The 967-nt window shown below is 59.9% G+C and overlaps 1 protein-coding gene across 1 annotated transcript in view; it reads right to left on the bottom strand.

The window, feature by feature from the left end:
* Bcas1 (breast carcinoma amplified sequence 1) overlaps window positions 1-400 on the bottom strand; it is a 112,829-nt gene extending 112,429 nt beyond the window's left edge. The window contains exon 1 of the mRNA XM_023720713.1: window positions 383-400. The gene's annotated coding sequence lies outside the window, so the exon portion shown is untranslated. The remainder of the gene's footprint in view (window positions 1-382) is intronic.
* Window positions 401-967: the final 567 nt, after the last annotated feature.

The raw sequence follows: 967 nt of genomic DNA, 5'->3' as shown, positions 1-967 counted from the left end.
TTTTATTACAGTGTCTGACAGAGACCTAGGTAACACGGTAGGACAGGATAAGGGGAAAGATAACGAAAGGAGACAGAGAAGCAAAGGGAGAAGCTACTGGGGGAGCAGGACCAAAAATAAGGGTGCATGTTGATCCACAGACTTGCCCTGAAGACCTCCCTCGCGGCCGGGGAGAAGCTTGGAGCTCCTGAGCGGCCGGTGCACAGGGGAAGCCTGGGCTCCATGAGTCAGTGGCCGGAGGACAAGCTCGGGCAGAATGTAAGCTGTAATTATTGTGGCTTGGCTCAGCCACACGTTCAGCGGGGCGCTCAGGGACACCTGTGAGCCCAGGCCATGTAAGCACCTGGGTGAGAGAGAAGGGTGGGGAAGCCGGGGTCCACACCTGTCTGGGAGCACGAAATCCCACCAGTATGAGCGCAGAATCAACAAGCAAGATCCTTAAGAGCAGAGCCCAGGCGGCTGGGAGGTGGTCGCGAGCAGAGATGGCTTTGTTCAGAAAGCAACAAGCAAGGGCAAAAATAGTTTGTAAGCAAATGCGGAACTCATGACTCGCAGCCCCGTAATTAGGGCTGGAAATGCCGCTCCAGCTCAGCGCTGCCCAGCTTAGAGCTGGAATGCGACACACCGGCTCGTTAAGCGGCTGCGGCCACGCACTGTGCCCACAGGGCCGCGCGGGCTGCCTGCCCTCGATGGCAGGAGCCGGGCTGTGCCCCGGGGCTCATTCAGAGAGGAGCTCAGAGTGTGACTGGCTGCGGGACCGGGCGGTGATTAAGTCAGGCGATCTGCCGCGAATCCACCCACTCCGGCGGGGCGAGGCCCCCGAGAGTGCGCGGACCTCGCCCCGGGGTCTGTATTTCCCGTCCACCGAAGCCAGAGTGGCCTTCTGTCTGCCACACAGGTCGTCTCCGCCGCTTTGGGCCGATTGGACCTGTGAAATCTCACACTCTCCCGGTGGGAGAGTTTGTGT

The sequence above is a fragment of the Octodon degus genome, unplaced genomic scaffold, assembly GCF_000260255.1.
Source record: "Octodon degus isolate 3935 unplaced genomic scaffold, OctDeg1.0 scaffold00077, whole genome shotgun sequence".
NCBI lineage: Eukaryota > Metazoa > Chordata > Mammalia > Rodentia > Octodontidae > Octodon > Octodon degus.
Note: the sequence above shows the minus strand (reverse complement) of the source record. Positions and strands in the feature narration are given on the sequence as shown.